General features: G+C 42.3%; 1 protein-coding gene across 10 annotated transcripts in view; it reads left to right on the forward strand.

The window, feature by feature from the left end:
• The window catches only part of ATXN1 (ataxin 1), a 280012-nt gene that overhangs the window by 185853 nt on the left and 75293 nt on the right, over window positions 1–18866 (forward strand). For all 10 annotated transcript variants that reach the window (XM_056483719.1, XM_056483721.1, XM_056483716.1 and 7 more), the window contains one exon: window positions 6949–7072. The gene's annotated coding sequence lies outside the window, so the exon portion shown is untranslated. The remainder of the gene's footprint in view (window positions 1–6948; window positions 7073–18866) is intronic.

The raw sequence follows: 18866 nt of genomic DNA on the forward strand, positions 1-18866 counted from the left end.
GCATTGTATTAAAGAAATGCAACAATTTCAGAAATTATTATTTATAGGAAGATTTGTGAATTCAGGATGTGATATTCTGACTCACCCGACACAAACATGTTTGCGCTCCGGCTGGTATGACTCACGCTGACATTTGTCTTAAGCGTGGCAATTGTTTCAGCCCTCTGCTTGGTGCAGGATGAATGAAATGGCTGAGCTCCCCTGTTGCTGATTTACTACGTGCAGCCACCCTGGTAAATTGCAGGCTCAGCTGTGGAGTGTTTCCTGTCTCTCACACACGTGCACAAACTTACATGTGCTCACCACCCCCCCAGTAATGCTGTACTGCTAAATACTAGATTCATAGAAAGGAAATGTATAATTACAGTGCTGCCTTTTGCACCACATAAAGCAGCCCACATCAAAAGATGTTTGTCATTAATGTTTCAACAGGTAATCTCTGGAATTACTGCCAAGCCGTGTTCCTGTTACTTAGCGCTCGGTGTCGAAATCGTTGAAATCTTTGTTGTAAGCCAGCACAGTCATCTTAATCCTGCAAAAAAGTTAGTCAATAGTGCCTTTGTTTTCCAGCCCTGTATCACGTTGCATCAGCAGCGCAGAAGACGTGGCGGCACTGGAAGCGGGGAGAAGGTTAAGGGTGCGTTCTGGGCTGGTTTCCTAAGGAAGCGCAGCTCACGTGGTGGCATTGTTTGTGCCTGCCCCATGGGTGTCCCCCCAGCCTGGCAGCTGGTGTCAGTCGGGTCCTGCACAGGTAGAGGAGATGGGGAAGCTGCTGCCTGAAAACTTTGTGTGAGTAGCAGATGAACAGCTCTGGGCACCTGTGCTGAACCCAGGGAGGCAAAGGCCATGGCCCAAACTCAAATCTTATTGGCACCATGGAGTTGGTGCTGTGGGCATCTCGTGGAATTACTGCTGCCACCAGAGATCAAGCCTGTTCTCTGGTTTTCTGGGTTGTAGCATTAACAATCTTCTTCAGGAGATTTTGTCTCTGGCTACTTAAAATACTGCAATTAAACAGAATATCAGCCATTGCTTTTGGTGCTGCTACTGTTTGCAACTCACATCATTTGGATTCTCCCTTCAACACCATCTTTGCAGGAGAGCAGTGACCATCGTATGAGAGGTGTCTGTACATGTTGTGAAGGCTCTCATCTGTAGCAAGTTAACAGGGAGCTGCAGTTCTTCAAATATGCAGGAGGCTCATTGTCTCCACTCAGGGCTGAGCTGCATTTTTTGCATAATTGCTTCCATAAAAGAAAAAGAGAAATATTTATGTCGTGTGACAGAAGCATCCAGAGTGGTTATTTTTATTGCTTATATCTGTTCAAAATTACTGGCTCTCAGCCTGAATTATTATAGTCCATTTGCATTCTTTTGTCAGTCTCTTCTGCTCAAAAGACCTGTAGAAATGACTGTGTAACAAACACGCAGGCAATAGAGTTGTATCTACTTTAAACCTCTGTATGAGAATGAAGAAAGTTGGCATCCTAAGAGGAATGTAGATATGTATTGAAACTTCCCCCCCCACCAGTATGCCTGCTTTGATGGCCATGAAAAAGTGGCAGATAGGGGATGCTGATGTGAATAAGGTGATGTATTTTTATTAAGTACATAATTGACATCTGATAGGAGGTATTTGTGAGGTATTTCTCTTCTTATGGGTCTGCACTGTTGCTGCTTAGACAAAACAACCTGAACAGGTTCCTCTTAATTTTCACCTGGTGGCACTGTGTGTTGCACCCACAGCCCACCTCTTGACTTGCTATTTTATTTTAATACCTTATGCTGCACTCTCTTTCTGGGGAAAAATCACATGGAGCTTAGAAATTAAGCCCACTAAGAGAAGCACACTAAGCACAGTCTAACCTCAAATCTTTTTTAATAAACTGGATATTAGTGAAGTAGAAATAAGGAGTATGGTTGTGATTGCTGTTGCTTGTGTAAAAGTGATGTCTCTGAAGTCCTAGTTAGATTTGTGTTTGTATTGTTGTTGGGCATCATGTAATTGGAGAGTGTGAACTTGAGCTGTTCTGCATTTTTTCCTAAGTACAGCTGTGGTGATAGACCTTCATTTGTTTTCCCATCACTTGTTCAAAGGTGTTGAGGTTAGGGAATGGGTAACAAGAGCAGTGGAGATGACTGAGAGCAAAGCTGGCTCTATGGTTTCCAGATGAGGAGGTTTGGAAGGGCAGATGAGTCCAGTGAGTATGGCTGAAAACTCTCAGTCTGTTTGCCTAGGCTGATGCTAAAATGAGGAGTGATTTACCTGAGCCTGTAGTCGTTAAAATTACCTGCTGTGGGTGAAGCAATGATGAATAATGGTCTTTAGATTAAATCTTGATTTCTAGATGACTCACAGCTAACGTTAGTTGTGCAGAGTCAGTGACCATCTTCAGCTGTGGCTCCTGCACTGGAGGGTGTGAGCCTCAGCCTTGCCTTTTCAACCCCACGTGCAGCTCCCATGTCTGCACTGTTCCCAGGTAGATGTTCCTGTCCTGCATTTTCCCTCTCAGTAAGCACTCATGTTGGAGATGGTTTTTTACACAGGAAAGATGTGCTGGGCTGGGATGTCTCATGTTCAAGAGATGGGGAAGGCAACGTAGATGTTCTTCCCTCTGCTACAAATTGTGGGGCAGGATGGATTGCTTCCTAGTCTGAGCCCTGTGATCTGCATCCTGTTTTTCTGGTTTAGGACCTGCAGGATATGCAAAGTGCTAACACTTGATTTACTGTTCCCATGCACCCAGATACAGTTATACACCGTGCAAAAAGTGGGTGTAACACCTTGTGAAGTTAGGCATTTCACTGTGGACCACATGCAAAGCCGTGGGAAATGTTTGTTTACATGACAAAGCCGTGGAGGATCAACATCAGATGAGGAATGGGTGCTAAACAGAAATCAGAGTGATGCCTGCCTGTTTTATGCAAACTAAGCCTCTTCTGTCCTAAGGTGGTACTGCTTCACCATAGCATTAAAGTAGGCATAATTGGGATTTAAGTAATTTTTACACTAACAGAACATCAGCACCAGCCTTTGTACAATAAGACAAAATGTCAGAAGATTTTCAGATGGGCAAAGTTTGGCATGGCTGGTGTAGAGAAGCTTTTATTAACTTGAAATCTAAAGGATAGTAGATCCTTGGTTGGTTTGTGGTTTTGGATTTTTTTAATTTCCATTAGAATATTTCCTCATTGTGTAAAGTCAGCTAAAAGTGTTAAAAATAATTTAGAAGTTTTTTTCCTGACATGATAGATGATACACACATTAGGTAATTGAAATCATGCACACTCCAGGAAGATACAACCTCACCTTTCCCATTTGTGGTGAGGCAGGATTGAACCTGTCTAAAACTATTTCATGTAGAGGGAGAATAAAGCAGGAAATGAATTATGGTTTTATTTGAGTTGAAGGATTAGTTGAGGGATAATAGCGAACAATGAAACAACTTGGGCACAAGGCTGCCGTCTCTTAAACAGTTTTATTAGCTTATGCCGATTTGTGAATTAGGGAAACCAAATTATGTCATGCAAAAGAGCAAGGGATGACAATTAAAAACCTGCAGGAAAGAACTAGTAAAATAGTAATCTCTCACTGCCTGATCTTCAAAGCAAGATGGGAGAGCATGACCTTTTCTTGGAATAAGTACAGGATATTGCACGGAGCCAACTTCTGGTTTTCAGGTTTTGCCAATTTGCAGTTGCTCTCTTGTACTACAGTCCTTACTTGTTGATTGCCCTGGGGTCCAATTTTAGTTTCAAAATACCCCCGAGAAGTACTTCCATGTTCTTTGATTTGAGATCTGTTCATGTCTCAATTACACTTCTAATCTGTCAGCACTGTGTCCTTTTTAGCTCTCAAAGACAGGGCTGTGCTGTGATATTTGAGTAACCGAAATGCTGTGGGACCATGGGAAGCAGCTTCCTTGGTAACGCGTCCCATTTATAGCGGAGATGTGATCGGTAACCGTGTGTGCGGTAATGATTTGTTGATCACATTGCAACTTCAGTCACAAAGTCTGGTTAAGACCTGATTGTACTGCAAACCAGCTTTCTCTGCTGGTCCCTCCAAGTTATGACTGTTTTACATAGTCCATGAAGAGCATGTCATCAGAGCCCATCAGATCTGCATAGCAAAAAAAAATTATCCCAATTAGGGACTGAGTGCTTTGCTCTTCAGGTGAGGGGTGTGCTTCAAGAAGCAGCATCTCTCCATGCATGCTGAATTTTGTGCAATGACATCTTTAAATCTTAAGCATAAAGTGCCTGGGAACATTAGCAGGCAGACATGCCTTGGCCCTTACAGAGTCAAGTGCCTCTGGGTAAGGTCAAGTGAGCAAGTTGTAGCAAATTAAACTAGCTTGTGAATTTGCTGTGCATCATCTGCTCCATAATAACTGGCTGTGTGCATAGTACAAAGGCACCCTACGGTAAATAGGTGGTCTCTTGCCCTTTTTTTGCCTCAGGTGTAAACTAACCTTGCTTCATGTCATCTTTCCTGTGAAATGTGAGCGCGTGGGCAAGATATCTGCCTCAGAGTACCCCCACTGCACTGTATTGCACAGGTGCTGCTTGTTTCTGTGTCCCTGTGCTGGGGTCTGCAAGACACATTCCAGGCTGGCAGCAAGATCACTCCATGGCTGGCAGGCAGCCTCGCTCCTGATTCAGTGATCAAAGCCCTGGTTTGGGTAATTGGAGCCTGGCTAGCTTGAACAGAACCAAAATCTTAATCCCCCTTGTTGAAGTTAGTGGAAGGACTTAGTTCCTGAGTGTGGTGGGTGTCAGCCCAGGGTTACGCACAGCTGACTCTCCAGAGAGGCTCACAAGAGCCTATCCAAGCAGGAGTTTTCAAGGAGTAAACTTCTCTGCTCTTACTAAAAATAATTGGAAGCCATTTATTTTTGTTGGAAATGTTAAATATTTTCTCATCGTCATTTGGACTCCATTTGAAGGTTCCCCTGAATGCTGAATGACAAGAGATAAGGATTAAAAATTGCAACTTTTAGGGTTGCCAAATTATTGGGAAAAAAACCCCATAAATAATTTACAAATGCTGAAATCTTTCATTTTAACACTTACAAGCAAAATGATTTGAGTATTTCAAGCTGAGATGGAGTTTTTTAATTGTGAGATTCTTGTCATTTAAGAAAAAATAAATGGCTGGAAAATAAATTGGTTTGATTTTCAGCAAGGTTTCAAGGGATTTCTTTAAATAGATGTGCGTTATTTTTCTCTCTTCAGTCTGCTTTCTAAAGTTAAAAATCTTGTGAGACCATGTCTGATGGTGTGTTTTTCCATCAGATAAGCAGTGGAGTCCCACTTCAGTAGAGGAGAGAAGCTGTTGATCAAAGTCTTGGAAGTGCAGTCAGAGCCTGAGTATCTGAAGGCTCTTGAGGTAGCGGTGCCTCTGTCACACAGGGGTTGAAGTTCCTAAGAAACTGCTGTGTCTTAAACTGGGAAGATTTTTGTAATGGGTATCTTGGCATTGCTGTGGTCAGCAGGGAGAGGACAAAGACACATGTCCCTTGAGACTAGTGGTCACCATCATCATCATCATTGCCAGGTGCCCAATCCCAGGCAGCTGGATGCAGGTTTATAGACACTGCTCCATGGGGGCTTAGCCTTAGCCAGTAAATCCAGAGTTGTCTTGCACCAAAACTGGATCTTTGGGCTTTGGAAGGTTTTGTTGTTGATGCTTTGTATGTTCAACTAAAAGAGTCATAGGTGTAAACTTCTTTTGAATAGCAACCTTTTTTATCATTGCGATGTCTTCCCTCTACTCTTCACCCAAGAGCTGCACTTGTCCATCTGTCTGACTTGTTTCCTGCCTTCACATAATGTGAGATTCATCTGCATTCATATGTAGCCATCTAATCTGAGCTCAGTGTCTAGACTCACTTTATGGAGAGAACCAGACCTTTCTAGAGTGAATCATTCTGTCCTAAACCAGATGCTTGATAGGTCAAATGAAAAATTTTCTAGATTGCTTTGTTTCTTCCAACACGTGAAGAGAGTTTGCACTGTCTAAGGTGTAGAGTTTTGTCCTGCACTTGTTTTTGGTTCAAGGACACCATAAGGCTTTCAGGATGGGATCCCTGTGCACAAATCCTGAAGTGACATGTGAAATGTTTAAGCCTTACATTAAGGAGATAGGAAATGTTGGTGGCACAAAGTGAAAATAAGAATTTAGGAAGCACAAGGAGACCATGGGAACCTGGCTCAAGGAAAAAATGCTCAATTTGGGGCCTGTGAAAACATACACTCTATTTTAAGTATTCTGTGTGGGGTTCACATAAAAATGAAACCCAGCGGTTTTCTCAGCCCCCAATAAAAAGGCTGAGGGTAGTCTGATCTGTGTAGTAGATTTAAAAAAAAAAGAGTTGGTCCACAATGAAATTTTGTCAAAAATCAATGGAAGAACCACACAGTGTTAAAAATCTCGAATGAAAAATCCTTCCTTCTGAGAAACAGCAAGAATATGTGTGTGTGTGTATTTTTTGATTCAGTACTCTTCTCTTAAAATATTGCAGATAACCATGAAAATAGATAGGTGTTTGCATTTCCTTAGAGGAGTTCATTGATCTTTCTGCACATTGTGGACTTTGTTTGCTGACACTTTTCTTAACAGCAGCTCCAAGTAGTTCTTTCTTTCTCATGTTACAGCAACAGAAGTATCCAAGAATTATTTTAATTATGTATCTGCTTCAGCAATTCTGAACTGGGTTTTAATTTTTTGTAATAAATGTACAAGGCAAGTGACTTTTCATATCCTAGATCAGTGTTTGCCATACACTCACTCTGCATTGGAATCTCCATCTTGGGAGCTCATTAAAAATGCATTTTCTTCAAGGAGATATAAGAGTCAGTTGTTCATTTGTTAAACAGCTCTGTGAATATTCCTCTTTTTGTTCCTTGCTTTCTTTCTTACTAGGTTTTGCTTTTGTTTTACAGCTCTACCTTACTTTATTTGAAAGAGGAAAGCCAGTGAGGACCTGTGAACAATCCAGCAGCTTCTGAAAAACCTTCATGCTAAAGGATAATCAAGAATTCCCTGAAGAAGATCATAGTGAATGTTGTGAGTTCCTAGCAGTGATAACAAATACTTCCAGTTGTGCCTTTTGGGAGGTACTATCTGCCCTGTAGCATTTGGTCTCTTCCCTGTGTTGCTGTGATGTACTGAGCACCACAGACTTGAATTTCTTTCCCTCTTGCTTTTTTTTTTTTTTTCTTTTTTTTTCCTTATTTTTTTTTCCTTTTAATGGGTTTAAAGGAAGATTAATGCTATCTAAGGAAAGATGGTGGGTTTCTTTTCCTTGGACTGCTACAGTTATTTGTCATTGCTTTTTAGTTAAATTTATGAGCTCGCATTGGAAGGCCATGTGACTGTGTAGCCTAACAAGAATGAAAAATACTGTGGATAGCAGTTCATGAATCTGCAGGTCAGATTCAAAAGTTTATGTGTGCTTGGACAATGGTTGAAATTATTTGACCACTTTCAAATTAGAGGAATGCAAATGTAGTTATTTCTGCCTGGTATTCCAAACTCCTGTTGGTCAGTTTGTTATATTAGTTTGAGTATTTCCAATACAAATGCTCCTCTCAGAGGTTTGTGTTCATGGGAATTGGAGTAGCACACCTTTCTGAGGCAAACACAGTCACTCAACTGAGACCTTGATTCAGCTGTGGTATTAATAAAAGAAAATGTTCCCATGAGAGATGGCTAAAGAGAAGGCATGAATATTTTTTTATGTTCATTGTTTTTCTTATGAAGCCCTCTGCTTTTCTGGGTTAAAATGGGCAAACATGCAGATCAAATATAAACATCCTCACAAAAAGAGGAAAACAAGAGTTCTCTGCCTGCCAGGTTTTAGAATAATCTTTATTTTTTTTCTTAAGAAAGAACCTTGGGGATTTCCAAGTTAGGCAAGTTATTAATTCTTACTCCCAAAGTATGCAGTGGTCCTTCAAGATGTAAGTAGTGATAAACAAACTGCAGATTCTTCCAGTTTGAGCAAGCTAGTTTGTGCACTTTCCATTAATATAGTAAATATAAATATATTTTCTGTCATGCTTTCTGGCTCCCTCAAAGTTGGATGAACTTCTTTGCTCTGCGTTTCCCTTTGGGTTCAGGCTTTGGGAAGCAGATTGAGACAGAGTCTAAGTGATGCTGCTTTCCTAAGAGCCAGTTGCAAAATAAGTATTAGAGAAGACAGTGAAAACTTTTCATCATTTCTTGCCTTTCCCACCTGCTTTCGTCTACAGTGAAATAGTTAACAAAACCAACATTTGGAATAGATACCACTAAGCTGCCAAGTTGCTGGCTCATTAAGATGAATCAGGGGCCTCTGAGATGTGGAGCTTCTCACTGTCTATGTACCCAAGCAGATGTGGCCCTATCAGCTTATTCCCACACTTCTTTAAAATCACAAGAGTTTACTTTGCATGCTGGCATTCTAGAACAGGAGAGGACGGCCTTAAAAGAAATAAAAATAATAAAAAAAAATCCTAGCATGCAGAGCTGTTGGGATAACAGGAGGTGTTTGTTCAAGGTGTTGCAATCACCTCCACTGATTGCAGCAGCAGCAGCACCTCACCTGAAGAAGAGCATTCCCCGGGTCCTGTAAGGTATGTGGTGTGGCCAGATCAGCCAGATAAACTGAAAGAGGCAATAATCAGCCATTACAGGGGATGGAGTATCTGTTGAAGATGCTGTCAGTGTGATCATTACATTCTGCCCTCCTAAACAGTTTAAAATCACCCCACTTAAAGCACAGTGTGATGTTCTGCTATTTCGGTGCCAAAACCCTGATTACACTCAGGAGGCCTGGGTTTGTGCAGAAAAAGCAGCACTCTTCTCACCAGGTATGGATGGGAAAAAGTGTTCCTGAGAATTGCTCTTACCCTGGCATCCAGGACTGGTTCCTTTTGAGGAATCATTTGTAGGTGATGGAGAGCTTTTTAGCAGTTCCTTGAGAGTGTACTTCTTCACCTGGCTTCTGCTTGGAGGACACTGCTGCACGGTGGAGGTAGTCAGCTAGGCTCCTCCTTTTTCCTTTAACATCTTAGGGAGACAGGAGTACCAGAGGTGAGGAGGTGCAGTGTTTTTCCTGAAAGTAAATACTGGCATACAGTGATTTTGCTGAAAAATATTGCTCTCTCTTCCCCTGTTTGCAGGGTGTTGTCATGTTAAGATGTGAGGAAAATGATCAAACCTTTCCCACTGCAAGTGGTAGCTTTTCTCTTTCCTTCTGCTGCCTCCTTCTGCCACCCAGGCATATTTCAGGGGAAGGGGGGAGTGAGGAGGGAGGGGTGCAGTAAACTGGGACCAGTGTCTTGTATCCACCTAGAAACTGCCTGTTTACTAAACAGTACAAATTTCTTGTTTCCTTTTTCCTGCTCTCTTCATTTGGATGAAATGCATTTCTGGAATAGCCGTGCTTGTACAAATCAAGTCCATATTCCACTTCTGGGGAGAGAAAAAGGGATGTCAGGAGGGTTCATTAAGGAGGAACGTTTATTTTAGTAAGGGTGAAGCAAGACAAGGCTCGTTCACTCTTGCCAGAGGATACCTTATGTGTTCCAGCATACAGTTCTGTAATTTTCTGGTAGGATGTAGGTATCCTGAGTTCTTTTTTTTCCATCCTGAAAACATATGCCACAGCTTTTTTGGAGTGCTAGCCACACAAGCACAAACACATTCTAACAGGAGCAATGAATAAACTCTTCATGTTCCTCACTTGCAGGCGTTTCTTCACATTATTTTTCTTCTGTGCTTATGCGAAAACCTCTGGCACGGTTTGTGGGAAATGGAAAATAAATCTCTAAATCCAGTATGTGTCAATAACAGAAACGTGTTTAGTTGATCTCATATCTATAACTGTTATTTTGGGCAAACTGCAGATGGCAGGATAGTAAACATCCCCACTTCTAGCCCAGACAGGCTTTCTATGCCCTGCCTTCAGTGGGAACCTGCTGCTGTGAGAGCTGGCTCTGATGAGGGTCGTAGGGGACTGTGGTTGTGTATGGCTTAGCCCCAGTTCCACCCCATTTTTGAGCTGCTGCCTCCTTTTTCTGTTCCTTGGCCCTCCTTGCTTCCTTTACCCTGGGTCCTATCTCCTGTGTACTCCCCCCTGGCTGCCGGCTGTTTTTCCTGGCACGTGGAGTTGTGACGGGTCTGGGAGCGACAGCTCCTGGAGCTGATGTCAGTGCTGCTTCCTGAGCTGCCTGGCCAGGCTGGCTGCAGCCCAGGCACACCCTCTCCCCAGAGCATCACCTTCTCAGCCTGCCCATCCTGCTGCTGCAGCAGCCCCTCGGGGAGGAGGCTTGTGCAAGTGATGGAAATTGAAGGTTAGCGAGCCTTTCCCGGCAGTTTTCTGTGAGCAGCCATCTCCCACGCCTGCAGCCTCAACGCCTGATTGGGAGTGATGCCTGGTTTCAGTTCTGAGCTCTACACACCTTGGAAGGGCGACAGCAAGCTTTGACACAAGCAGACTTAATGATTCTGGATGTCTCTGCATTTGTGTCACTTTGGTATCCATATGCTAAATCACTCCGTGGTTTTCTGTGGAAATTACCAGGCTGCTGAGAAGAGAGCAGAGCTGCGTGTGTCCGTTCTTGCGAACAACAGCCCGGTGCATGCCACTCGGTATTTACAGTGAGAGGGAAAAAGGGAAGAATCACTTTAATTTAAGAAATGTCTCTCAGAAACAGCAGTAATTTATTCCTAGGCATTATTCTTCATTAAGAGCTACAGACAGCTGCAGCTTCCCTTTAAATAGAAATTGCTCTCTGCAGGCGTGCTATACATAGGGCTTCAGGTTTCTGCCATTTCTCTGCCAAAAAATCAGAAGTATTTCTCACCAAATAAATGTTTATTCAGAAAGTCATATTTCCTGGCTTTTATTTCACGTCAGAGGCTTCCGGCAGCCAGGCAAGAACAGCTCAAGGCTGTCGTTTGGGAGAGGAAGCTGAAACAGTCTGAGTCTCTTGTGGGGCTTCACAAAAAGTCTCTGACCATAACTCTGGGCCTTCAGTTTGGCAGTTTACTTCAGCTGTTGAATAGTGGATTAAAATGGATGTCACAGAAATCCTGCAGTACAGATGTGCCTGTGCATATGCAGAGTGGGTGGTGCTGGGGCGTTTCTGTGCATTGGGGTCAGTTCACCCCCTCTCCCAGCCTTGAAGCCACAGCTATCCTCAGGCTGCAAGGATGGCAAACTGGCTTTGGCAGCTGGCAGCAGCTGAGCTGTTTTGTTGGTGCAGGATCCCTTGCATGATCAGTGTATGGATACCTAGGGACAGCAGGTGGGACAGCTTGCACCTGCCACGCAGCAGAGAAGTAGCCAGGGTGGCTTCAAGTCCTGCAGAAGGATGTGCAGCAATCAAGCTGTAAGCCACCAGTGCTCCAGAGGACCAAATACCTTTTTAGTCACATCTGTGCAGCTTCCTTGGATTTACCTTTCTCTTCTCTGCATTACTGCTGGCTGCCTCCTCAACTAATGACTTCCTAAGTTGTCCTTTCCCCACTGTCTTTTCCAGCCTGAGCTACTGAGCTTCCTCTTTTGTCTCCAGAGCTTATCTGCTGGACCCATACTTTCCATTCAGTGTGCCAGCCCCTACCACTCCAGTAGATAACTTTGCTGTTGTAGCAGCCCCAGCTGGTTGTCTTCTGTCATCTGTGGCTATGGTGTTCCTGTCAATACATGATGTTTTCCTTCTCCTCATCTCCTCCCAGTTCTCACTGTTCTCCTGAGTTTATGGCTTATAGTATGCAATCCATGTATTAAAATAATTTTTAGTTAGATCATTCATTACTCTCTTGCTTTCTTCTTGTCCAGTGTAGGTTCCAGAGAAGTGAGAAGCTGTAATTTCTCCAGGGCTAAAATCCAAGTCTTTGATAGGCAGGCATGACGCCCAAGGCCACTACATGTTGCTACTGGTTGTCAGCTTTGTAAAACTTACCCTGCAGAGCAAAGAAATCTGGGCATAAAGATTGTTCTCTTCTCTACTGAGGCAAGCTGTAGTTTCCCAGTCTGTTCTGCATTCCCTTCATTGTCTTCCAAGCAAATGGCTGTAAGATTATGACTCCCATGTTTGGACTGAGAACAGCTTTTGCCTGAGCAAACAGATTTCTCTTTGGCAGTCACTTTAACTGCTGCCCCAGCTTTTTGCTGTCAGCTTTGTTTCATGATTTGGCATTAGAGAAGTCCAGGCAGTCCTAGTGCACAGTGCATTGGAGCGAGTAAATGCAGCAAGGCAGGCAGGTGAATAATGCCTTTGTTAATAATCACAGTACCAGTGTGGTCCATGAGACCACAAAAAGCATCTCCTGTAGTTCAGCACTGTAGCTTATGGTTCCTTATCTTTAACTTCGTGGTGCCAGCTGGAGGAATTTCTGATCCTTGCTGGCAACTCTGCTTGGTCCAAGAGACTTCCAGTGAAACCAAGAAGAAGCATTGGGAATCAAGCCCAGCCTTTGCATGGCGAGAAAGCTGCCCTACTATTTGCAGGTTGTATCTGGGGTGAAGCTGATCAAAACACAGGTGTCTTACGCCTGTGAGAATTTTTTCTGATTTTCTTCTTGTGTTTCACTGCCTCTTTCTTGTGCTGGTGTGATAGTTAGCATCACTGGTGAGCTGGTTTGCTGCGCCCATGATGACCCTAACAGTATCTCATAACCTGCCAATGCTTCTCTCAAAGCTGATAATGTTTGTGGCAGCAGCAGAAGCAAGAAGAGAATATAAATTAAGCTCTCCTAGAGAGGAAGTTTTTTCTCATTTTCTGTTTGGAGCATGCATTCAAAAGCAAAGGCTGCTGATAGTGGTAGGTCAGTTAAGAGGAATCATGAACCTTTTGTAGCGGAATATTATTCTGAACTTGTTCATTCATATTTATTTCACGTTTGTTTGCAGCCTGCTAGGCATGTTGACCCTGGATGCATATTTTGGGAAGGACTATCAGATACTGTTATTCAGACTGGCTGTATTGATGCTATCAGGTTTCCTTCTCAGTGAGTTTTATGTTTCTTGTTGTTAATCAGCTTTGCTGTTTCCAGCTACAGACACTGATGAATGTTTCAGAGGCACCTGATGGCACAAAGGTCAAGAGGAAGAAGATAAGCAAGTTGACAAGATTGCCTTTAGCTTCTTTTCCTGTTGAGGTGTCAGAATTAGAGACAGACTAAAGAAACCAGAGATAACTGGTTTTTTATTTATTTCTAATGAGTTTTCCTGGCCAGCTCTTAAATAAAAGAAAAACCCTCCCTCCCTATGGCAAATAAAATTTACTGCAGTAGTGCAACTTATTACCAAGTTATTGCAATAGTAATAGAAGAAATATGTTTGGGGAGCGAGAGCTGCATTAGATGAGGGGTGGAACATTTGTGGTTTTCTGTGCCAGGCAACTTTCAGTCAGAATTGGGGTGGTAATTTATAAATTCCCTTTGTCTCACTTCCAACGTTTGGACTGCAGTGAATCCTGCTAAAACATTACAAAAGCTGTGCCAGTTGAAAGAAACTGGGCAAAATGTGGGTTGGCTTCCCAGACAGGAGTACATTTGCAAACAGAGCTGTGAAAATTCCTTGCAACAGAGGTGTCCTTAATGGAAGCAGTTGGCAAATTGTGCTTTAAGCCTTCAGCTCCCAGGAGTTTGTCTCTCTGGCAGATAAAACTTGTCTTCTCAACAGCTTGATTTATTGATGCAAATTTCTGATGCAAATAGCTGACAAAAAGAAACTTCAGGTAACATGAACCTCTGGTGAAGTAAAAGGGAGTTTGACACTCAGGGTGGAGCAACAGAAGGGGCACTGGAGGAGTTGACACTTTTCATATTCACAGTTAAAATGTTTTGGGCCTATTTTACATTGTTAGAAAGGAGTATTTTTTGTTTGCTTGTTTATTTTTTTGTTTGGTTTTTTGGTTTTTTTTTGGTAAAACTCTGCTCTGCAAGCAACTTTGTTAAAGAATCAGCTTCTTACAAGGAAAAGGGATGATAAAATAATGTCTCTTTGTCTCTCAGTCATGTACTGCTGCCTTTTGAAATGGGAAGGTCCTCGTAACATATTTCTGAGTTAAGACATGTCTGTTAATTGCACAGTGCAAATCACCAGGATCCTTTTTACTTTTACCAGAACCATTAAAACATTTGTATAACTATCTTTATTCAACCTGAGGGATAACCTGCAGAGCTGTCAAGGAGATATAAGTACAAGCACTTCCTTCTTGCTATCATTGACCAGTCAAACCAGTTCAGCTGAAGGGATTTGGCTTAGTAAGCAGTCCTGCTGCTCCACAGAAAGGGTGAGTGAGCTGTAGAGCTTTATATGTCTTCATTACAGGGTGAAGTCTCTTCTTAAATTAAATGAAGCCGTCAGGCTTCATTAGCTCTGGGTTTTCTTGTTGTTATTATTCTAATGCAATTATCACTTTTCTTCAGTCAGCCTTCTGCTTGCTTACTTCCAAATAAACTCTTTCCATCTGGAGAGTATTTTGAGATGGGGAAGGTACAGTGAAGTAGTGAAACTATTCTCAGCATTGTGTTCTTCCTCTCGTTTTCAGCTACCTAGCATGCTATACATGGAAATAGAAATAAACAAATACACAGCAACCATAAGAAGATCCTCTTCCCTCAAAAAAGATCATGCACAGGAAGAGTGTTGAGTGTCTGTCTAAGCATATTGCAATGGGAGAAAGCATAATGTACTGATATATACGATCTCTGCAGTTCTTTGCTTCAAAAAAGCAGCATTAGGAACTGAGGAATCACCCCACTGCTCTCACATGACAAGACACATTTTTTCAGCAGGAAGTAGTTCCTTCCATAATGAAATACCTGCTGACTGCAGGGAGTAAGAAAGGCTCAGTCACGATGGGTGCATCTATTTGTGCATCCAAGCCCTGTGCAGAGATTCCCAAGCTGACAAGGTGCTTTGCTCGGGCTAATTAGCCCCGCTTCTCTCCTTACATCTTCTCTGATTATGCTAATCAGGCTGAGCAGGGTTCTGCCTGACACTGGTGAGAGTGGAACAAGTGTGTCTGTACAGCCTTGCCCTGCAGTGTACCCTCTGGATGCCTGAGCCCGCTCAGCACAAACCCAGCGGCTGTGCAGCCAGCACAGGTAGTGCCTGCAGTCTCACTGTACGTGCTGTCAAGCATCACTCAGCCTTGATCACTCACTGGCTGGGACTGCAGTGAAGGTACTGAGAGGTTGGGAGGATCTGGAGCAGCTCATAGCCTGTAGCCTCCTTGCTCTCAAAAAAACACATCCTGCTGGGTGTCTTGTCCTGCTCTGCTGCATGTGAATGTTGCATGCTGTTGCATGTAAATAACTTTCCTGGTTCTCTGCTCTGGAGCCCTGAGGGAGTTTGGGGCATTGTGTGAGGGACAGAAGTATCAAGGCAGACAACCAGATATGGTGAAACTGAGGAATAAAAGTGCAAAGAACTTAGACTTTCTGCTTTTTATCCTGTTTATATGTGCAGGACTGGCAGAAAAATGGGCTGGCACATTGAATTAGATCGTGAAACCTTGCGATTTAGCTGTTTTTTTTTCCACTCCACCACTCCATTCTTCCTTCCCAGGGTGAAATGAGTGCAGGGATAGGTGATTTTCATAATTTGGTATTTTAACATTCAATTCCAGCTAAGTTTTCTATCAAATATTTTTTCAAAGACATTGAGTAATCTTACTGAAGAGAGATTTTAGAAGAAACAATCAAAAAAGACCTGGACAATCCCAAAATGACAACAAATAAAAGTGTTTTCACTCATTATAGTAGAAGTGGCTTTTTACTCCCTGACTGTTCTTCCTCTGACTGGCACTTTCTGGGAGATGTGGTTGAGAGCAAATGCGTATGTATACACACATACACGCATGCCTATCTATATATACATTGATCTGAGAGAGCCTGGGAATGGAAAAGCAAGTGCAAAAACATATGCTGGGTTTGGCAAGTTGGTCCTTTTAGTTGCACAGTTTCCTGATTTTCTTCGTTTAAAAGGTGCGTTAATGTTCTGTGTATGATGTTCTGAAGTGTGATACTTGGATCTCGTCAAAAGATGGATGTTCATGTTTCATTCCATGTTGTGAAATAGTAGTACTCAAAATATCATGTCAAGCCATGAATAAATAGCTGTGCTGTATTATTTTAGGGAGTTGCAGTTTCTAAGACAGTCAGTATGATCTCAACCATTAAGTGAGTAGAAAGTATTTTGAAAAACTATTAAGAGCTTTGTTGACTGAAATGGCTGGGTCAGAGCTGAAAAGGAAGAGTTTGCTGTTTTAAAACATAGCAGACATTTTAGACATTCTTATCAGGATGCTTCAGTAACGCAGTTGTGTGAAAGACTGATAAGGGAATGTGCAGTAGCAGTCCTCATCATTTAAAGTGCCCAAACTTGGCTCATTCTGTGGCAATGTAAAATAGCAATAAATATAAATCTTGTGTTCTGGAATTCCCGGGTCTCCTTGTTAGCAGATCAGTGTGTAAACACTGGCTCAGTGTGTCTAGTACTAGAGGGATGTGTTTTGTTCCTGCAAACGGATGTGTGCTGGCTCTGCACCCCCTGGCGCATGTATTAGACAGAGTAGATTCAGAATGAGCTGTACTCTGCATTTTCTAGAGGAAGTCTGTTTTGTATAAACCACACATGAAATCAGTGTGTACATGATTTTTCACTGCAGTGCAGGTATTTCACCAGTTTTAAATCATGACTTAGTTGCAATCAAGTTTCTGTCAAGCTGCCTAGTAAGAGCTTGCCAGGAGCCTCATAACAGGACAACTCAATCCGAATTCCAGATTTAATGCTGCTCCTTGGTCAGTTTTGGACTGGCAATTTTCAATTTGCTCCCAGATCTGCACCAATTAAGTGCATAAAAATGTTCTGAAAGAGCAGGGAGAGCTTTGTTCACTGAAATGACTGCACTGAAATTCAAAGTGGGGAGCAGCAGGAGAAAGAGCACTGGACTACTAGTGGCAGGGAACGAATCCCAGTGTTTGCACCCCAAGGCCCCATTGTAGACCTGAAGTAGCTGTTTTTTCTCTTACAGGCTTGAGCCCTGAGCCTGCTTGTTAACTTGTGCATGATTTTAAAGCTGTCTGACGTGTCAGGGCTGGAGCCTTGAAGCAGTAGGGAATGGTGTTTATCCTCGGTCAAAGAGGGAAACCACCATGCCAACACAAACCTGCTTGTCTGATGAGACCAGTGCTAAAGGTAACATGTAAAGCACTGGTGATTGCTTCTTTGGGAAAGCAATTGGAAGTAGGATAAATAGTCCTTAATTGAGTTATGATTAGCATTTTAAGGCTTTTTTAAGCATTTTAAGTGCAATGCACTTAAGCTCAGTGAAGGCATTTCTATTTACATGTTTCTCCAGGACTTCAAAATGTTGCAAAGAGCACAACAAACTGTTTGATTGTGTTTGTGCAAAGCTGGCATTACCAGTGTAGCTGAAACTGAGACTGCACTCAGATGAGTTTGGTCTCATTGCCTGTATTGTGCTGGAAAACCCAAGTGATTTGGTTTAGAAAAAATTTGTCATATTAAAGCATCTCTTCTTGGTTCTATGGAGTTTTTTTTGTACTTTCCATTTCTGTTTTGGCAAAGATGGTGTGGGGGATGTGGAGTTGCAGATTGCTGATTGTTTGTCTGTAAACCGTCTTACTGGAACAGAGACTGTAGGAGGCTTTCTCATGGCTCTTAGTCAGACCTCTGCCTCATCTAAACAGTGTGTGACCCTCAAAATGCTACATGTGGCTCTAACCCAGCCTACCTGATCAGACTGGATGTGGACATGTTTGTAGCAGAGTGAGAAGAGCATTCATTTGGAAAACTGTTCCCATGTATTCTTAAGTCTTTCCTTTCTGACAGCATTCTTTCACTTGATTTATTTTAATCCAGTTTGAAGGTAGTCCAGGAAGTAGAATTTGATACCTCTATGGGGGAGGTCACAAAATGAGGGCAAGGCTGTGTCCTGACATCCTAGCATGGTACTTCTTTTGCTATTTCATTAATATGCAGTAACTTGTAGTGGTAGCAATGCAGCAACTCAAAACAAACACTGCAAAACCTTTCAGCTCAGGCAGTGGTTGTCACTAGAAATGCAATTGCCTGTGAGGACCATCAGGCTTAAGACTAGTCATAGCATCAGTATGGGATAGTTTATGAAATGCAGTTTGAGGCCTTTCCAGCACACAGATATCAGATAGGCTGGAATCAGGTAAGAGACTCATGGCAGAGATCATGACTTGGTGGGCATTATTTGACTTAAGTTGTATGGTGGAATAGGAAATAAATTGTATCTTTGATCTTTACCTGAAAACAGTGAGGAGGAGATACAGAGAAGGGTATGCAATTAGAGAAATAAACCAACAATTTGCGCTGCACTTCCATATCACTTCTTTCAATAAAAAGTAAATTCAATAATGCCAATCTTCTTATTTTCTAATTTTTTTTTATTTACCTTATAACAATAGGAGCATTCTTCCTTTAATAAGAATTAATTCTGATATGAATAATTTGAAACCTAAGGAATAAGGGATATTTTTTAAATAAATAAGGAAACATTTGCATTATTCTTGAGCACCTATTAATTACTTCATCCTTTTACATGCAAAGGGAGCAAAGGAAAATGGTAGAAATTCAGCTTTGGTAAAGTTTGGTTTAATAGTGCTGCATGTAGCTGGATTTGAAGAGCAGAGGAAACATTTTGGGTTTTTAAAGAGTGGGGCCCCCAGGAGTTTGAGAAGATGCCCAATCAGAAAGCTGCAGTTTCAGATCCTACCTTCTCTCTTGTTTAGTCTTCTTTGGGATTCTGCTTTCGTTCTTAATTTAAGCAATCACACAGTCATTTTTGTCTTATGTTACCTTTTC

This window comes from Oenanthe melanoleuca, chromosome 2 (genome assembly GCF_029582105.1).
Source record: "Oenanthe melanoleuca isolate GR-GAL-2019-014 chromosome 2, OMel1.0, whole genome shotgun sequence".
Classification (NCBI taxonomy): domain Eukaryota; kingdom Metazoa; phylum Chordata; class Aves; order Passeriformes; family Muscicapidae; genus Oenanthe; species Oenanthe melanoleuca.